This window comes from Lolium perenne, chromosome 6 (assembly GCF_019359855.2).
Source record: "Lolium perenne isolate Kyuss_39 chromosome 6, Kyuss_2.0, whole genome shotgun sequence".
Classification (NCBI taxonomy): Eukaryota; Viridiplantae; Streptophyta; class Magnoliopsida; order Poales; family Poaceae; genus Lolium; species Lolium perenne.
In genome coordinates, this window is record NC_067249.2 from 49225993 (window position 1) to 49246823 (window position 20831).

The 20831-nt window shown below is 41.2% G+C and overlaps 2 long non-coding RNA genes across 4 annotated transcripts; both read left to right on the plus strand.

Moving 5' to 3' along the window:
* The first annotated feature begins 11105 nt into the window (after positions 1 to 11105).
* On the plus strand, positions 11106 to 16573 carry LOC127307903 (uncharacterized). Of its 3 annotated transcripts, XR_011746767.1 has the most exons (5): positions 11119 to 11329; positions 11794 to 11976; positions 12054 to 12249; positions 13114 to 13374; positions 14071 to 16573. It is a non-coding gene; the product is annotated as an uncharacterized lncRNA (long non-coding RNA). The 3 variants fall into 3 exon arrangements; XR_011746768.1 differs by having other exon boundaries at positions 11106 to 11329; positions 11402 to 11976; positions 13114 to 16573; XR_011746766.1 differs by having other exon boundaries at positions 11130 to 11329; positions 13114 to 16573.
* A 1488-nt stretch (positions 16574 to 18061) lies between these two features.
* On the plus strand, positions 18062 to 20514 carry LOC127307904 (uncharacterized). The gene is made up of 4 exons (XR_007856007.2): positions 18062 to 18410; positions 19081 to 19247; positions 19479 to 19700; positions 19859 to 20514. It is a non-coding gene; the product is annotated as an uncharacterized lncRNA (long non-coding RNA).
* The last annotated feature ends 317 nt before the right edge of the window (positions 20515 to 20831 follow it).

Below are 20831 nucleotides of genomic sequence, written 5' to 3' on the forward strand. Positions count from 1 at the left end.
TCTATTCCTCCTGCATGGTGTAAAGGTGACTAGTGTGTGCACCATGTGGTTCTTGTCGTAGGCTATGATCATGATCTCTTGTGGATTGTGAAGTTAACTATTACTATGATGGTATTGATGTGATCTATTTGGTTATGTTGATCTATCTTACACTAAAAGGTTACTAAAATATGAACATTAATTGTGGAGCTTGTTAACTCCGGCATTGAGGGTTCGTGTAATCCTACGCAATGTGTTCATCATCCAACAATAGTGTAGAGTATGCATTTATCTATTCTGTTATGTGATTAATGTTGAGAGTGTCCACTAGTGAAAGTCTAATCCCTAGGCCTTGTTCCTAAATACTGCTATCGCTGCTTGTTTACTGTTTCACTGTGTTACTACTGCTGCAATACCACCACCATCAACTACACGCCAGCAAGCTATTTTCTGGCATCGTTACTACCGCTCATATATATTCATACCACCTGTATTTCACTATCTCTTCGCCGAACTAGTGCACCTATTAGGTGTGTTGGGGACACAAGAGACTTCTTGCTTTGTGGTTGCAGGGTTGCATGAGAGGGATATCTTTGACCTCTTCCTCCCTGAGTTCGATAAACCTTGGGTGATCCACTTAAGGGAAAACTTGCTGCTGTTCTACAAACCTCTGCTCTTGGAGGCCCAACACTGTCTACAGGAAAAGGAGGGGGAAGTAGACATCAATGATCAAGGAGAGTGAAAGCTCTAAAGCTTGGGGATGCCCCGGTGGTTCACCCCTGCATATATCAAGAAGACTCAAGCGTCTAAGCTTGGGGATGCCCAAGGCATCCCCTTCTTCATCGACAACATTATCAGGTTCCTCCCCTGAAACTATATTTTTATTCCATCACATCTTATGTGCTTTGCTTGGAGCGTCGGTTTGTTTTTGTTTTTTGTTTTGTTTGAATAAAATGGATCCTAGCATTCACTTTATGGGAGAGAGACACGCTCCGCTGTAGCATATGGACAAGTATGTCCTTGGTTTCTACTCATAGTATTCATGGCGAAGTTTCTTCTTCGTTAAATTGTTATATGGTTGGAATTGGAAAATGATACATGTAGTAATTGCTATTAATGTCTTGGGTAATGTGATACTTGGCAATTGTTGTGCTCATGTTTAAGCTCTTGCATCATATGCTTTGCACCCATTAATGAAGAAATACATAGAGCATGCTAAAATTTGGTTTGCATATTTGGTCTCTCTAAGGTCTAGATAATTTCTAGTATTGAGTTTGAACAACAAGGAAGACGGTGTAGAGTCTTATAATGTTTTCAATATGTCTTTTATGTGAGTTTTGCTGCACCGGTTCATCCTTGTGTTTGTTTCAAATAAGCCTTGCTAGCCTAAACCTTGTATCGAGAGGGAATACTTCTCATGCATCCAAAATACTCTAGCCAACCACTATGCCATTTGTGTCCACCATACCTACCTACTACATGGTATTTTCCGCCATTCCAAAGTAAATTGCTTGAGTGCTACCTTTAAAATTCCATCATTCACCTTTGCAATATATAGCTCATGGGACAAATAGCTTAAAAACTATTGTAGTATTGAATATGTAATTATGCACTTTATCTCTTATTAAGTTGCTTGTTGTGCGATAACCATGTTCACTGGGGACGCCATCAACTATTCATTGTTGAATTTCATGTGAGTTGCTATGCATGTTCGTCTTGTCTGAAGTAAGAGAGATCTACCACCTTATGATTAAGCATGCATATTGTTAGAGAAGAACATTGGGCCGCTAACTAAAGCCATGATCCATGGTGGAAGTTCAGTTTTGGACATATATCCTCAATCTCAAATGAGAAAATTATTTGTTGTTACATGCTTATGCATAAAAGAGGAGTCCATTATCTGTTGTCTATGTTGTCCCGGTATGGATGTCTAAGTTGAGAATAATCAATAGCGAGAAATCCAAATGCGAGCTTTCTCCTTAGACCTTTGTACAGGCGGCATAGAGGTACCCCTTTGTGACACTTGGTTAAAACATGTGCATTGTGATGATCCGGTAGTCCAAGCTAATTAGGACAAGGTGCGGGCACTATTAGTATACTATGCATGAGGCTTGCAACTTGTAAGATATAATTTACATGATACATATGCTTTATTACTACCGTTGACAAAATTGTTTCATGTTTTCAAAATCAAAGCTCTAGCACAAATATAGCAATCGATGCTTTTCCTCTATGGAGGACCATTCTTTTACTTTCAATGTTGAGTCAGTTCACCTATTTCTCTCCACCTCAAGAAGCAAACACTTGTGTGAACTGTGCATTGATTCCTACATACTTGCTTGTTGCACTTATTATACTACTCTATGTTGACAATATCCATGAGATATACATGTTATAAGTTGAAAGCAACCGCTGAAACTTAATCTTCCTTTGTGTTGCTTCAATGCCTTTACTTTGAATTATTGCTTTATGAGTTAACTCTTATGCAAGACTTATTGATGCTTGTCTTGAAGTGCTATTCATGAAAAGTCTTTGCTTTATGATTCACTTGTTTACTCATGTCATACACATTGTTTTGATCGCTGCATTCACTACATATGCTTTACAAATAGTATGATCAAGGTTATGATGGCATATCACTCCAGAAATTATCTGTGTTATCGTCTCCAACGTATCGATAATTTCTTATGTTCCATGCCACATTATTGATGTTATCTACATGTTTTATGCACACTTTATGTCATATTCGTGCATTTTCTGGAACTAACCTATTAACAAGATGCCGAAGTGCCAGTTGCTGTTTTCTGCTGTTTTTGGTTTCAGAAATCCTAGTAAGGAAATATTCTCGGAATTGGACGAAATCAACGCCCAGGGTCCTATTTTGCCACGAAGCTTCCAGAAGTCCGAAGAAGAGACGAAGAGGGGCCACGAGGGGGCCACACCCTAGGGCGGCGCGGCCCCCCCTTGGCCGCGCGGCCCTGTGGTGTGGGGCCCTCGTGCTGCCTCTTGACCTGCCCTTCCGCCTACAAATAGCCTCCGTGACGAAAACCCCAGTACCGAGAGCCACGATACGGAAAACCTTCCAGAGACGCCGCCGCCGCCGATCCCATCTCGGGGGATCCAGGAGATCGCCTCCGGCACCCTGCCGGAGAGGGGAATCATCTCCCGGAGGACTCTACGCCGCCATGGTCGCCTCCGGTGTGATGTGTGAGTAGTCTACCCCTGGACTATGGGTCCATAGCAGTAGCTAGATGGTTGTCTTCTCCCCATTGTGCTATCATTGTCGGATCTTGTGAGCTGCCTAACATGATCAAGATCATCTATCTGTAATTCTATATGTTGCGTTTGTTGGGATCCGATGAATAGAGAATACTTGTTATGTTGATTATCAAAGTTATGTCTATGTGTTGTTTATGATCTTGCATGCTCTCTGTTATTAGTAGATGCTCTGGCCAAGTTGATGCTAGTAACTCCAAGAGGGAGTATTTATGCTCGATAGTGGGTTCATGTCTCCGTGAATCTGGAGGGGTGACAAGAACCTCTAAGGTTATGGATGTGCTGTTGCCACTAGGGATAAAACATTGGTGCTATGTTCAAGGATGTAGTCACTAGTTACATTACGCGCAATACTTAATGCAATTGTCTGTTGTTAGCAACTTAATACTGGAGGGGGTTCGGATGATAACCTGAAGGTGGACTTTTTAGGCATAGATGCAGCTGGATGGCGGTCTATGTACTTTGTCGTAATGCCCAATTAAATCTCACTATACTCATCATAATATGTATGTGCATGGTCATGCCCTCTTTATTTGTCAATTGCCCAACTGTAATTTGTTCACCCAACATGCTGTTTGTCTTATGGGAGAGACACCTCTAGTGAACTGTGGACCCCGGTCCAATTCTCTTTACTGAAATACAATCTACTGCAATACTTGTTCTACTGTTTTCTGCAAACAATCATCTTCCACACAATACGGTTAATCCTTTGTTACAGCAAGCCGGTGAGATTGACAACCTCACTGTTTCGTTGGGGCAAAGTACTTTGGTTGTGTTGTGCAGGTTCCACGTTGGCGCCGGAATCCCTGGTGTTGCGCCGCCCTACATCCCGCCGCCATCAACCTTCAACGTGCTTCTTGGCTCCTCCTGGTTCGATAAACCTTGGTTTCTTTCTGAGGGAAAACTTGCTGCTGTGCGCATCATACCTTCCTCTTGGGGTTCCCAACGAACGTGTGAGTTACACGCCATCAGCCATGCAGAGGGTTCACGAACCTCTGCAATTTTTGATTAGTAGTAGTACTAGTTTTAGTTTTAGTGGATGTATGACTATCGCATAATCAATCATCAGGCAATAAAAGTACTGTAATATTTACTCCCCTCGGGACGGAGCTGGATCCTCTAACTTGCTCTAACTTTCCTTCTTTCAAACCATGTGATTAAAATCCAAATAAATTAATTTAGTTTGCATAATACAAATTAATGTTATGCATTTGAAGTAATTACATACTGAGAAAATTATGGTGTAATAAAATTTAGTTTAATTTACAGTAATTACCTTTAGTAATTAATTACATTGCAAAACAGGGTGATTATGCTACAGGAGCCTGACTTCCCAATCTTATTTTCCCTGACTTGCCTTCTTCACGTCAGAGGATCCCGTTCCTCTCGGGACATGGGTACACAGGCATAGCAAATTTTGGCAGTGATAAATACTCGTTGTTCACTGGTTGCAAACTTGGAATTCTAGTCGTCTAGGCACAGTTCCACAGGAAGCGTATATAGACTCATCGATATTTTTAGAATTCAAGAACAACTAGATAATAGTAGAGTATCCGCTACTCGTGTGCAGTATATGACACTGTTTTATTTGTACTAGGTTGTATGCAGTTATGCACTTTTATAACATCTAACTTGTTTCTTGTCTAATGTTTGAATACCACATTATATACTGAATGTTCAAATTTAGCTAATCCTAATTCATACAATATTAATTTCAGCTGAGTGAACTTCTTACTGGATTGCTTCTTCCCTTCTATCCTCTGAAGCATTTTTTATGATTGATAATTTAATTTGTGATGATTCTAACTGAAAATATGTGCTTAATGCATGTTCTGGATTAAACCGTGCTTCTAAACATTTTGTACATTGTGAGTTTGTGATCTTTCAGACTTTCAAAATCTGCGTATGCAATCGTACTATGGAACTCTGAATAGTTTTGTCATCTATTTGACTAAAGCAAAGTTATGATGCCTTAAACAACCTGATCATTTTATCCTTTTTGGTTCTCCTTGAAACCTGATACTGAAATTTCAGTGCTCCTTTTTGGTTCTACTTGAAACCTGATACTGAAACCGGATACTTGCATGCAGATATGGTTTAATCCATTTATTACTAAATAGATTATTTCCTATCTGAAACCAAAAATATTGCGTACATGCTACTCGTGTGCAGTATATGACACTGTTTTATTTCTACTAGGTTGTTTGCACTTTTATAACGTCTAACTTGTTTCTTTTCTAATGTTTGAATAACACATTATATACTGCTGTTCAAATTTAGCTAATCCAAATTCATACAATAGCAATTTCAACTGAGTGAATTTGTCTTTTAAAATTGTAATTTGCAGTCTGAAACATATAGCGATAAACTTAACTGAACTTGCTGTTTGAAAGTCTGAAACTGCGGAATGTAAGAACTTAACTGAATTGAACTTGTTGTTTAAAAGTCTGAAACATGTAGCGATGAACTTAACTGAGCTGATATGTATTGTTCAAAGTTTCTGGCACTCTGTATCTTCTTATTCTTTCATAAATATCATCAGCCTCTGATATCTGTTTAGCAAACACTGAATCTCAGTAGCGGAATCTAATACATATAATATTTTAGTATTTCCTTGAAATTGCATACTGAAAGCATATACTTGATTACAAGTAGCAGAATCAGAACATCTTGTTTGCACTTCTGTAGATCACATCATGTTATTTTGTGGTTGTTTTAATTCTACTACTCTAGGTCGTTTGCACTTGTATAGGTCACACCATCTATAAATCATTCACTCAAATAGGATCTTTGTACTATTTTCACATTGTAGTTCATCATGCAACTGAAACACTGAATCGTGAAGTAATCAAAATTTACTTTTTAATTTTATCTCATCAACAGTGCAAGCCTTCTGTCAGTTCAGTGCATTCCCTTTTGGTTTACACCTGGGTATGTTGCATGGTTAACACCTGGGCATTCAATCATAGATATTGCCTTACATAATTTTATTAGGTATTAGCTTGTTGACACAACTTACTTGCTTTACTTAATATAGGTTTCTAGTAACTTTTTTCTTCATTTTTTTGATTGCAGGACCCAAAGACTTAGCTGGACAGGGTTGAAGTACACGAAAAACGCACATAGTTTAGAGAGTTCAACTACCATGGTAGCAATGGACTCAACTCTACTGGATTGCTACATTTTACTTTAGTTGCATTTGATGGATATTTGATATGAGAATTATGATTTGTATGAACCTACATATTCTACATATTATACGTGTGGATTTGAATTTTGTAATTCAATGGTTGTATTTTTTTATGGTTGCGATAAGCTATTGCCACAACTCACTTTCTGTTGCCTTAGGTTAGCACCACGAAAAATATAGTGTTGCATCAAATCCTAGACGCCATGACTACATGCTTTGTTGCGCTAGGATGTAGCAACGAAGAACTTTTTATTGTTGCAATAAATTGTTACCACATTTTTTATGCATGATGTGATAACTATTTGGCGCCACGGAATAATTTTTTTTGAAATATAGTTCGCCACAAAACCTTGAAATTGTGGCGGTAACTTCTTGCTACAAACATTTTGGACGCTGCAAAAAGTATGTAACGCCACAATTGTGAATTTTGTTGAAACAGAGTATCTCCACGAAAAGTTCGCATTGTCGCAGTAGCTACTTGCTACAAGCTTTTCCCCCGTTGCGATAAGCATTTGGCGCTACAAAACTAGATTTTGTTGAAATAGAGTATCGCCACGAAATGTTACAATTGTCGCAACACCTTCCCGCCACAATTTTTTTTACCGTTGCCATACCTATTTATCGCGACGAGTGGAATGATTGTCGCCATAAGTTAATACCACGAGCGTAGCGGTTCGTACCAAATGGCTAATGCTACAAACCAGTAGATGTTGCCATAGGTTATCGCAACGGCTCGCTATCGCCACGAAAGAGAGTGCGCCACGAAACTTAGGTCGTTGGCATAGGTTATTGCCACAAATGTCTATCGCCACAAACTGGCAAACGCCACGACACGGCTGCATGTTGCGACAAGCTATCTCCACAAACCAAATTGTGGAGACAAGTGAGTGCTGCCACGGGAAAACATGTGGCAACTTCCTACATGGTTGTTGCAATAGATCGCTTTGTTGCCGCAATCGCGTTTTCGTTGCAATAGCCTATTACCATACATGTAATTGCAACGATTGCCAACGGACGTCATTTCGTGGCAATAGGTGCATATTGCCACAAAACGGCATCTATTGCGACAATTTTTTTTATTGCAATAGACCCAATTCCTTGTAGTGAGGGACTTGTAGGCTATGTGGATTCACATTTTGCTGCCGATTTGGATAAGAGAAGATCCCTCACAGGTTATGTGTTCACTGTTGGTGGATGTGCTGTGAGTTGGAAGGCAACGTTACAATCTGTTGTTGCCCAATCTACGACCGAAGCAGAATATATAGCAATTAATGAAGCTGGCAAAGAGTCTGTTTGGTTGAAAGGTTTGTATGCTGAGCTTTGTGGAGATGATTCTTGCATTAACTTGTTTTCTGATAGTCAAAGTGCAATATACCTTACTAAAGATCAAATGCTCCATGAGAGGACAAAGCACATTGATATCAAGTACCATTATATTCGCGACATTGTTGCTCAAGGTAAACTGAAGGTATGCAAGATAAGTACTCATAATAATCCTGCTGATATGATGACAAAGCCAGTTCCTGTTTCCAAGTTTGAGCTTTGCTCGAGCTTGGTTGGTATAACTGTTTAGCCCAAGTGGCTGTTGGCGCCAGCAAGTGTTTTTCCTTTGATGTTCAGGAGATTGTTGAAGTTCATGCTACAAGATGGAATTTGTCTCAAGGTGGAGTTTGTTGTATTGTGATCCAAATTCATATACTAAAGGGAGGCTAACTTCTGACGAGCGGAGCGAAGCCCGTCGCCGGAGGCTTCGGCCGAAGCGTAGCGTAGTCAGAAGTTAGCCCATACGTCGTGCCCTACAGGGACGCCTGCGGGGGGTGGCAGCCCCCCGTGGTACGGTACGGATCGTTGGCACCGCCTATAAATACATCTTGTAAGCCGCCGGCTAGGGTTAATCAGATTATAAGATAACCCACGGCGTTTGTAAACACCTCCCGATATAGTGAAGTTTTGCTGGCTGGCGCCCGTGGTTTTTTCCCCTTCTGTGTTGGAAGGGGTTTTCCACGTTAAATCTTGTGTCCCCTGCGTGTGTTCTTGTTTCGTTCTTCGTTATTTGCTTGTCGCTTTTATAACAGTAGAGAAGCTGCAGCAATCACATGAAGATATACAGTTTGAACAAATAAGAGTATGTGGAGATAGCGGTAGAGTGCATGGCAGATAAAAGATAACCCATCAAAGAAATCATATATTCATGATGGATATTTTCCTACATCTATACATATATTAACAAATTAGTAAATTTTACTTGGGATTTCTCAACCGACGACGATAGACATGCCCTTTTGCTTATTGTAGTGCAAAAGGTTTATCATGTTGCTCTGTTTTTCTCATACGGAAGTATTTTATTACCCTGTTGTGTGATCCATGAGATTGAATGGCTTCAAAACTTGTAATTTTGTTGAGGAAATAAGTATCCATGCCATGTAGTGATCAAAAGCTATATAAAAAATAGAGTTCATGCGAAGCAAGTTCGGTAACTTCGATCAGAATTTGAATTCAGTCGATTACGGCTATATGTAGTGGCTGTGAAAAAATCATTAGTTTTTGTCAACTTAATTAAAACCAGAGATTATTAAGAATTTGACTGTTCATCAGTATGTTTAATCATTGCTATCATTCGTAAAAAACACTATGTGCGCGCGGTAGGCTCAAATTAGATCTTTTAGCGACTTACGTAGGAAGATCAAGGAGTACGTGCAAATCACCTCCAGGTTATCTCATGTTCTTGTTCACACACTACCGATGAATGATGCACGCAAGCTGGCCTGTATAAGTATGTTGTTTGCATTGTCATGATCGAAACCATGAAAGAACTGTTCTCTGTTCAGGTAAAAGGTTTATTGCAGACTATATTTGGCCGCTAACCCATTTGCTGCATAATGAATATTTCCATAGGGCTAATTTCTTGGTTATGAGATCCTACCATTTCCATGTGATGAAACTCAGGAGCTCCATAGCTAGATGTAGAAACAAAATGGCCTATGAAGAAAATAAAAATATATTGTTGCCTACTATCACTATAATAGAAATTATTTATTCAATGCCAATTTTAGAGGTCAAAATAAATATTCTTCTTGCTTAACTTACTTATACTGTTCCGGAAACTATTGATGTATATTAGATAAAGTGTTCACTAGTGATAAAATCATGTATAATTACAACACTATTTTGTGTATATGTACACATATAACCCTAAAATGCGGATACTGGTGGACTACGGCCAAGACAGTGACCCCCAAGCAGCTAGAAAACGCCGGGCATGATCGCATCGATCATCGGTGGCCTTGCTTACCTCGTGGACGCCCTTGAAGCAGTGCAATGAGTGCACCTTCGACGATGCTAGGCTGAACTGTAGCACCGTGTTGAACAGGATCAAAGCTGAAGCCACACTTTGGGCAGGCCAGGGGCACTAGGGCTATGGGTGTTCTTGCCAAACACCTTGGATGTACACTGATTTCTTTTTGTGTGAGTTGTACCCGGCCTCTCTATGCATGTAAGTACTTTATCTTCTTTTCAATGAAATGAGACGCAACATTTTGTGTTTTCTCGATTTTTAAAAAAAATGTTATGTTTTTCTAAAGCAAATATTCATGGTCGTCAAGATAAAATCCTTACGTATTTTGGAACAAAGTCCTTGTATTTCCGAACGAGTGTTCATATATCTGAAAATAAATATTCATGGATTTTAAATAAAGTTAAATATTCATGGATTTTAAATAAAGTTCGTGTATCTTAACAGGCTAATATATTTGTTGCAAAGGGGTAAAAAATAGAATATAAAAACAAGTAAGTACTCCTGAAATCAGGATATAAATGTGAAAATTAAAAGATAAAATAAAATTAAGTAATAAGTAAATAGATTCTAAAAATATATAGTTATATAGGAAGTTAAATAGGCAGAAGAGGAGGCAAAAGGAAGGCGGCCAGGAAAACCTATCACCGGTTCTATCCCCTCGCCGGCTCTGCCTCCGGTGGCCTTGGAGCCTTGGAGGTATGGCGGACCACGGTCTCTCGCTAGCGGAGGGTTTTCGTTCTTTGTTAGGTTGTTTTCAGTGCCTTCTTCGGGATGGTGAGGCAGAAGCTACATCCTAAAATCAGAATAAGGTTCTCCTCGCTCCGGTGGTGTGTCTTGCATCGGCGGAGGGCGCGTGGAGTCGTGTGTCCGGTGGATCTCATGAGATCCGGTCGGTTTTCGTGTTCGTTGTGGTTTCACGTCAGTCTCTTTCGATCTACGGTTGTCATCTTTGACGACGATTGCTACTTTAGTGCACTGGTCTTTTGAGACCTTAGCATGACGACTTCCCGTTTGTCTACGATAAGATTTGGCTGGCTCCGATGATGGAGGGAGGAGGACGGCGGCGCGCCTTCGACTCGCGTTAGTCATCGCTAGATGGTCCAAAGACCTACTTATAATTTTTATTACTTTCAAATTTATTTTTATTTTTATTGATGACTATTAATAGTGGACGAAGTTTTCGTAAAGGAAAGTTAAATAGGTAGATGGGAAAGAGAAAAGAAAACGGACATTTGATCTGTCGGACGGCATCTCACCTCCTAGCGAGCGCGTAGATTCGTGGGAGTGATAATAGTATTTTGTACGGCATTGTCATTTGGTATTTTGCTACTAATCACGTGGCCGACCGCGTGTGGAGTGGTGCTAATATTTTGTCTTTCGCCGGCACAAGTATCTATAGATGCAGCATATGTGCACCTCTATGCTCTATACATAGCACCACTCCTGGAAAGTCCACGCGCTTCTACCATACAGCCCTCACTCCTCTCCTTGCCGGCTTTCAGATTCAGATCTCAGAAGCTAGCGATCGAGCATATCGATCCCGCGCCATCGATCTGAAGCTCTCCCCGGCCGCGTGCACCAAGCATCAGGTACCAAACTGTTTGCAATTATTACAAATGATCTTTCTATCATGCATGAACTCTAGTTAGATTTGTTCGCAGCCTGTAAGTAGATATGAACTGGTTACCACCGACATGGATGTGCGATCTGAGAGGCCGCAGCTTCTGCTGCCGGCAGCGCTGATAAGCTAGCTGGGATCCCGTACATGGTGGGTAGGGAGGAACTAAGGGTAGCAATATGTGTAGTCAGGTCAGGTCTATCAGTCTGGAAGAGGTAAAAAGTGAAACTTGCGGTTTAAAATCCAGTACAATCTGCTGACAACATCGAAAACCTGCACCGGTATTTGCTCATTCAGGAGATATAAGAGCTACTTCTACCACTTCACCCCTATATTCCCAGAATAGAAGACTGATTCTTGTTCTTCTATAATCTTGTGCTTACTGATTATTTGAATTCCTTTCTGAATTGACTGATTATTTGAGTTCCTTTTCAGCTACTTCCATTCTAGCAGCTGCAAATGGATCGCGAGCCTGATATGAAGTGTGTCATGGAGCATATGTTGTTTGATGCAAGTGCACAACCGCCCGATTTGTTTTTATCCCTTCTGAAATACATCACGAATGATTTCTCCGATGATCAGCAAACTGGCAGGGGCCAGGTTTCCACTGTTTATAAGGTACAGTAGTTTTCAATTACATCCATTGCTGATATGATGACTCAGATTGATGCTTCCCAGCAATCTTGTGACTGCAGAGATTACTTGGAAACACGACTATCGCCACAAAGGAGTTGAATGAAACACTCGGTATTCTTGAGAACAAATTCAACGAAGAGGTTGGCTGTTTAATAAAGACGAAGCATAGAAATAATTTGCAATTCCTGGAATATTGTTGTGAGACACGAGGGATAATTGTAGACCACGAGGGGAAGTTTGATAAGTATACCACCGGTATGTCCATATGGCCCACAATATGTCTTTACATCTTTACTTTCATGATCAAAAAATTATATTGTCAGGCACCTAAAATAATCCTACTCGTTGTGCCACATACTATCTAGAGAACTATGTTGGATATTAAACCTCCTTTCTTCTCACCTTGTTACAGGAGTATCTCGTATACTTGATCGGAGAAACTGTTATGAAATAATCGAGGGAATTTGTGAAGGTTTAGATTGTCTGCATGTGAAGCGGTGTATTCTCCACTTAGACCTTAAACCCGCAAATATACTCTTGGATGATACTATGGCACCGAAAATTGCGGATTTTGGTATCCCAAGATGGTCCATGCAGGCATGCAGCGGATATATGGCACCCGAATTTTTTGGATGAAAAATAACATTCAAGTCAGACATATACAGTTTGGGTGTTATAATCATAGAGATACTAACAGGTGAGGAGGGACATCGCGATGTTTAGAATCTAAAAACAACCATTCAGCTCCCTGCCATTAGATATTTCACTTACTATCTTGCTACTAGCATTTTTGGTAGGGAGAACACTAGCAACATTTCTAGTTATCATCTTGCTTTTCTGGTTGCTGCACTTACTGGAAGTACACCTTATCATCTTGGTGCTCTTATTGCTCGTCGCTTAGCTAGTAAGGGACCTATTTATGGAGGAATTGTTGCCTCACATATTGTTGCATATTTAGGTTTTTCTATTGATCCTAGTGATGAGAAATTAACTCCTATTAAGCTTAATATTGCTGCTATGAAGTGTCACCAATTTGTCACAACTGACTCTAATTTAGAAAATATTGTCTATAGAATTTTGCTTATTGACGGGGATGAGAGGGAAATCCCTTTGCCACAGGCCGATTTGTTCAGTGTTCGCAGGAAGCCGTGGTCGCGTTCCAAGGAGGAGGTTGATGAGCAGCTGAGGATACTTGGCTTTCACCAGCAGCACGACTCCGAGGACGCCGAACCCTCCGACGGGTACACTGTCACGTATCCTGGTGCGTCCTCCAGCTTGTACCAAGGACAGGATCCTCCTTCATCATATTACGGAGGTGCCACCTCATGGGCACCGTGGGATTGATCTCCACTTAGGCCAAAAGCCTAAGTTTGGGGGGAGGTATGCCGGCATCACTCATTCATTGCATACTACAATTGCCGGTCATTTGTATATACTTGTTTCGCTTCTTTTGGTTGTTTCTCTTTCGGTTATTTTTATTTCAGTAGGTTCTTATTTTAGTTTTTGAAGGTTGTTACTACTGTAGTAACCTTTACCTTTACATTTTTATTTCATTTGTGTGCCGATAGTTGCCTCTAATATGAGGAAGATGATATTTGGGGAAGTGTTGTCTAAAAAACAGATTCTGGACTGATACTAAAAAAATTCCTAAAAATAGCCAGAAAGTTATTTTGAGCAGCCAATTTTTGTACATGTTCCCCAGGTTATCATCTAACTTTCATTAGTTGAGCACTTTTCGAGTTGAACAGCAGAAGATTTTCGAAAAAAATGATTACTGTACTGCTGTCAAGTTTGACGGATTTCTGCCACCTTGTGTTTGTGTGACTCTTTTAGTTTTCATTCTCTTGTTTTTGTTTTGTTTCTTTCCTAAAACACAAAAAGACCAAAAATATTTTTGTTGTTTCTCTTTACCATTTGTTTATTTGGTTTCTTGTTCCTATTTTGCTATATTTACTATCGTTGGTTTGCTATGAGAAAATCTAAAAAGATTATACTTTCGCTCTTATTTCCAATTCTAAAACACCAAAAATATTTGTTGTTCTTCTTCGGTTTTGTAAAGTTTATTATGGAGTTCAGGGGTCTCCGGTGGTTGGAGCTTGGTTTTCATTTCATATTATTCAAGCCACATAAGTGAAAGGCAATAATGATGATCTACGACAACTCGACTGTGGTGAGAGGCTGGTATGAACTATATTTGTTTTCATTTTTGTACATATACTCATCCATGTGAGCATGCTTAGTTGGTTCATGTGAGATATATGTCATTTAATGAAAGTCTAGTAGTTCATGATCTCTCATGTTTAGCTTCAATTATTAATAATGAGTAGCATGCCATAAATATTTGCTTGCATTTTTTTATTCATAGATAGGTTTGACAGTGTGGTATCCTCCTCTGGATAATTCATTTGAATTGACTTGGCACATGCTCACGCATGCATATGACTGAAAAACAAAAGTCAATTAAGCCTCAATGATTTACTTTGCTTCAGAGTTTTTGTATCACTTTTATGTCTCCGTTAATTTTATTTTGTCGCAAGCATGATTATGACAGTTATTGCTCTCTTGATTGTCGCTTCCCAGTCTATTGCTAGCCTTCACTTGTACTGAGCGGGAATGCTGTTCGTGCTTCCAAATCCCTGAAAACCAAGTTATTCCAAAGTTTCCACCATAAATACCTATGCATGGCATTTCAAACCATTCCAAGTAAATTTTCATGTGCTACCTTTAAAACCTTCAAAGTACTTCTCAATTTGTGTCAATGTTTTATACCTCATGAGGAAGTATGTGGTGTTTCATCTTTCAATCTTGTCATTTACTTCTGACAGACTTTCACCAATGGACTAGTGGCATATCCGTTTATCCAATAATTTTTTAAAAAGAGATGGCAACGGGGTGCCCAGCCCCAATTAATTAACTTTCATTAATAATTCTCTTCACATGTTTTGCCCTGATTTATTAGTAAGCAACTTAATTTGCAAATAGACACTCCTCCATGGTATGTGAATGTTGGAAGGCCACCGAGGATTCAAATGAATTATCCAGAGGAGCATGTGAATGTTGGAAGGCCACCGAGGATTCAAATGACATTGTGGTATCCTCCTCTGGATAATTCATTTGAATTGACTTGACACTCCCCCCAACCTTGTGAAAGCAAAGGTTGGGGGGAGTGCCATCCATAATGAAACTAAAATACATGTATAAACTAAAGAGAAGAGGGATGATCTACCTTGTTGGTAGAGATAACGTCCTTCATGGGAGGCGCTCTTGAAAGTCTGGTTGAAAAGGTAGTTAGAGTGCCCGCTGCCATTCGTTGACAACAACAAACACCTCTCAAAACAATTCTACTTCTGTTTAAAAAATGAAAAGCTCTAGCACATGTTAATCCCTGCTTCCCTCTGCGAAGGGTCAATCTTTTACTTTTATGTTGAGTCATCATCCTTTCTTTGAGCACTTTCTTGAGAGCATAATTGTCATTCTTAGTGTAATATGTTTGTCCCAGAATATGGTTAACTGTGATATAACTTTGATGCTTCTATCTTTGATAATCTTTACTTCTAGTCTTTCCATGAAATTCAGAGGTGCCTGGGCATTTATGTTTTGCTGTACAAATACGGGCAAGCAAGATACCACTTTTATCATATCTTTTTATGAACATTGCAATCCTGCTGAAAGATATGTTTCATAATGCTTATTATTAGTTTGTTGGTATCTTTTTCATGATTGATATAACTATTAGATGACTTTACTTGCATTTATCTTATTATGAATTGCCTAAGTACTCGTCCATATAATGAGAATATTTACATCATATGAGCAAATGTGTTCGTGAAAGTTCTTTTATCGCACTCAGTTGTTAACTGAATTGCTTAAGGACAAGCAATAAGCTAAGCTTGGGGGAGTTGATACGTCCAAAACGTATCTACTTTCCCGGACACTTTTGCTATTGTTTTGCCTCTAATTTGTGTATTTTGGATACAACTAACACGGATTAACGTTATTTTCAGCAGAATTGCCCTGGTGTCTTATTTTTGTGCAGAAAATCAACTTTCAGGAAAATCCCCGGAAATAATTGCAATGGGCCTATTTTCACAGAAGACCTACGGAGCAAGAAGACGAGACGGAGGGGGGCCACGAGGGGCGCACACCACATGGCGGCGCGGTGGGCCCCTGGGCCGCGCTGCCCTATGGTGACGCCGCCTCGGCCAGCCCCCGACGCTCCCCTCTGGACTACTTAAAGCCCTTGATCTAAAAACGCACGAGGGTTTCGACCAATTTTCCAGAAGACATCCAGAACTCCGCCGCCGTCGCGAAACCCAATCTCGGGATCAGAAACTCCGTTCTGGCACTCTGCCGGAACGGGGAATTGGAGGAGATCATCGCCATCATCGCCACCGACGCCTCTCCATCAACCATCCATGCTTCCCCCATCCATGTGTGAGTAAATCCCTCACTGTAGGCTGAAGGGGATGGTAGGGATTGGATGAGATTGTTCATGTAATAGCCATAAGATTGTTAGGGCATGGTGCCCAGTATCCGTTGTTGGTACTTTTATGATATTGTTGCAACTTGTTATGCTTAATGCTTGTCACTAGGGCCCGAGTGACATGATTTCATATCTGAACATGTTATTGATTCATGATGATATTCATTGTTTTATGATCTTACCTGCAAGTTGTATACACATATTGCTGTCCGGAACCCGAGGCCCCAAAGTGACAGAAATTGGAACAACCGGAGGGGAAGGCTGTGATATGAGGATCACATGTGTTCACGGAGTGTTAATGCTTTGCTCCGGTACTCTATTAAAAGGAGTACCTTAATTACCAGTAGTTTCCCTAGAGGCCCGGCTGCCACCGGCTGGTAGGACAAAAGATGTTGTGCAAGTTTCTCATTGCGAGCACGTACGACTATATACGGAACACATGCCTATGGTTATTTAGTACTTGGATACTGTTTTATTATTATCTGCAAATGTCTTGTCTTGATTATTACATGAGTTATCTTATCCATGTAGCGGCCATTCATCCATCCCTATGCCTACAATATTTTAATCCTGCTGTTTACTATAATCATTACTGTTGTCTTTATTACACTGTTGCTTATATTTCACTACTGCTACTGCTATAAAACTGTTGCTACTGATAAACTATTGCGAGCAAGTTTGTTTCCAGGTGCAGCTGAATTGACAACTCCGTTGTTAAGGCTTACAAATATTCTTTGGCTCCCCTTGTGTCGAATCAGAGCCAAGTGCCTCTGATTATGCAAGTACCTGCTCCTCATATGCCTCATCAGCAGCAGTCTCTGCAGACTTGGCTGCATCCCGATCAGCTTGAGAAGCATCCTCAGGAAGGTCCTGTGGCACGAACGGCGGGGTAGGAGGCACATGAGCAGTGGGGCGCGGCGGACAAGAGAACTCGCCGGTGAGAACACCCCACAGCCGAAGACCACGCATGTGAATCCGCATAAAGGCAGCAAACTCTCCATAGTTGGTACCATCGAAGATCACATGACAACAAGGGATACTCACGTAGTTAGAGAACGCCATCTTTTTTTTTCAGCCTTCAGATCTGGATTTGGACCGATCCAGTTGTGCGTGCTCACGAGCAGAAGGGCTCGGCAGCACTTCACGAGCACCAGATGAGGGCTAGGCGTCGCCGGAGATGGCCGGCCGAAGCAAGCGGCGACGGGACAGGGTCGGGACGGGTCCGGCCATGGGTCGCCTGGACGGGGCCGGCCTTGGCGGGGACTGGGCCGGCCGGGGCAGGGACGGGGCCGGCCGGAGGTGGCCTGGACGGGGCCGGCCTGAGATGAGGTTGGCCGAAGCTTGGCCGGCTGGCGCCGGGTTCAGCAGATCGGGGCAGAGGAAGATCCCGAGCTCCAACACGACAAAAAAGAAGGCTAAAAGAGCTCGATCCCGACAAGCACGAGAGAGAAGGAGGAGGGTGGAGCAGCGGCGGCCGGAATGATCATCGGCGGCGGCGCGGATCGAGCATGGAGTTGCAGCGTGCAAAGAGCTAAACCTAGAGCTCTGATACCATGTTGTGAATGAGCTACTAGTATTCACAGAGGACCATAGGCCAGTACATGTACATGTGTGACAATGTGCAGGTAAACCCCTCATACACTGGAGAATAACAGAAAAGGGACTATAGAACTCTAACACTAATCACGTGGCCGACCGCGTGCGGAGTCGTGGTAATATTTTGTCTTTCACCGGCACAAAGTATCTGGATTCAGCATCTCTGTACCTCTATACATAGCACCTCACAGCTCTCCTGGAAAGTCCACGCGCTTCTCTGATATCTTTGCTGGCCTCCAGATTCAGATTTCAGTAACTAGCGATCGATCTGAAGCTCGATCCGGCACCATCGATCTGAAGCTCGACCCGCCCGCGTGAACGGTGAACCCTGTATCAGGTACCAATTTTTCTGTGTTGATGTTGTTGCAAATGCTCTCTTTCTATGATGCATGATCGCTAGCTAGAAAGATTTGTTCGCAGCCCGCAAGTAGATACGTACTGGTAACCCATCGATCTGACTGATGCATGTGAGTATGCGACTGCTATCTTGCTGGTATACTAGTTGTGCTCGGGGTTTAGTAGTCTAAGGATCTCTTATCTCTGGTTTGCAAGACGGCAGGAGTGAATGGTATTGCAAGCGTACATGAGCGGTATAGAGGTAGCAACAGCATCCGCTATCCATTTCAACCTACAAAGTCGTATTCGCCGGAGATGTGCTATCTGGGAGGCCGGAGCTTTCTGCTGCCGGCAGCGCAGATGAACTAGATAGGGATAGGATCATAGGAAGGGGAGTCAAGTCTGTTAGTCAGGAAGAGGTAAAAAAAAAAGTGAATCATGCGGTATAAAATCTGCTGACGAAATCGAAAATCTGCAGTACTATTTGCTCGTTCAGGAAATAATAGCTACTTCTACCAGTTTACCTAGTATATTTGCAGAATACAAGACTGATTCTTGTCCAATGATTTTATTTTTACTGATTATTTGATATTTCCTTTTCAGCTAGTTCTAGCTGTCTCCTGAATAACATTTCAGAGAATGCTAATTAACCCGGAATCTTGTGAGTGCAGGGGAATGCTTGGGAATGGGATGGTCGCCGTAAACATGTTCAATGAAACGCTCGATATTCTTGAGAACAAATACAATGAAGAGGTCGGTTGCTTAATGAAGACGAAGCACAAGAATTTAGTGTGTTTTCTAGGTTCTCGGACAAGAGGAATAATTGTAGACTACGAGGGTAAGTTTGTTATCACAGATGTCTTTCAGTATATCTACCTAATCAGAGCATTGATAAGTATACATGTCTATGTGGCCTTAAACATGTATTTACATCTTTACTTTCATGATCAAATAATGATAAGGTCAAGCACCCCGAAAATCATCCTAGGCTACTTAATGTGTCTTATATACACTACTATCTAGAGAAGGATTTTGGATATAAACCTTCTTTCTTCTGATTTTGTTACAGGAGCATCTTCTATACTTGTATGGAGAAAGTGTCATGAAGTAATCAAGAGAATTTGTGAGGGTTTATATCATCTGCATGTGAAGCAGCGTAATGTCCACTTGAATCTGAAACCAGGGAACATATTGTTGGATGATAATATGGTACCAAAAATCGCTAACTTTGGACTACATTTCAAGTTAGACATATACAGCTTGGGTGTTATAATCATAAAGATACTATCAGGTGAGAAGGGATATGGCGATGTTGAGGAACAACAACCTATATGACTACATTATTTTACGTTATATCACTCCTTCTTTAAACATTGTGTAATGTTATTTTGTTTCAAGAGCACACAAGAGCTAGCACATCGATACTGACCAGGAATCTTGTGACTACAGGGGTTGCCTGATTGGTTGTCTAATGAAGGCGAAGCACAAAAACATAGTACGATTTTTGGGATATTGTGCTGACACACAAGAGATAATTAAAGTTAGTTATGACTTTTATATCAAAGAGGTTGCTCTGTTTCGAGTATCTACCTAAAGGAAGCCTTGATAAGTATATTATTGGTATATCTTCTGAATCGGCGTATTTTCCACTCAGACCGTACACCTGCAAACATACTGTTAGATGAGAATATGGTACCAAAAATTACTGATTTTGGTCTCTCAAGATGCTTTGATGAAAAGTAAAGCCAGGCTTATACTTGAAATTCAAAAGAAACCTTGTAAGCTATTAATGAATTCTAGCAATCACTATAGGAATGGTGACAGACGCCGACGGCCAGAGTGTACGCCGACGGCCAAATGTCGGGGACGTCGGCGTACGGCCTCGCCGGGCCAGCTCGAGACGCCGACCGTCGGCGTATACATACCGTCGGCGTACATGTTCCTACGCCGAGGGCTGCCCTCGGCGTATACCTGGCCCTCGGCGTAGGCAATAGCATCGTGCATGTTCCAGCGGCGGCGTGACGGCCCTCTCACGGCGTCACACAGAGGCCGACGGCCACCCTCGGCATAGGGCATGGCCCCCCTATGCCGACGGCCACCCTCGGCGTATACGGTTTTTTTTTTCTTTTTTTCACTCTCATATTACTTTATATTATGTTTCTATTATGTATTTACTAGTATGAATTATGTAAAAAAGGTTCTATTTTTTAAGAATTTGTAGATGGCATATATGTAGGTCCCACGGGTGACGCTCTTCGCAGACGGGTCAACCGGAGCCACTAGGCCCAACTTCTGCTATCGATGTACATATGTCCTTAAACATTTAGGAAAAATTCCATTGAACCCTAACTCCAACCCTAACCCTAACCGAGGCCATTCCCGCCCTAGGGTTTCCCGCTTCTGCGGGCCAACTTTCTATTTT